The sequence below is a fragment of the Penaeus monodon genome, chromosome 31 (assembly GCF_015228065.2).
Source record: "Penaeus monodon isolate SGIC_2016 chromosome 31, NSTDA_Pmon_1, whole genome shotgun sequence".
Taxonomy (NCBI): Eukaryota; Metazoa; Arthropoda; class Malacostraca; order Decapoda; family Penaeidae; genus Penaeus; species Penaeus monodon.
In genome coordinates this window covers 29332328-29332552 of record NC_051416.1, presented here as the reverse complement: position 1 = coordinate 29332552, position 225 = coordinate 29332328, and positions in this window count along the sequence as shown.

Below are 225 nucleotides of genomic sequence, written 5' to 3'. Positions count from 1 at the left end.
AAATGAGATATTTTACCTGATTTACAATACAGCGGAAATTAAATGTCTTTTTTCCTCTTTCAAACTTGTATCTTTGCTCACTCATATACCACCAGTTTTTTTTTTCTGAGACGAATGTAAATGAACGATGATAAACAATGCAATATCATGAAAGCACAGGAGAAGAATTGACAGTTCTGATAGAGAATTCATTAATTTACGGGTAGTAGAAAGAAGAGGAGGAGG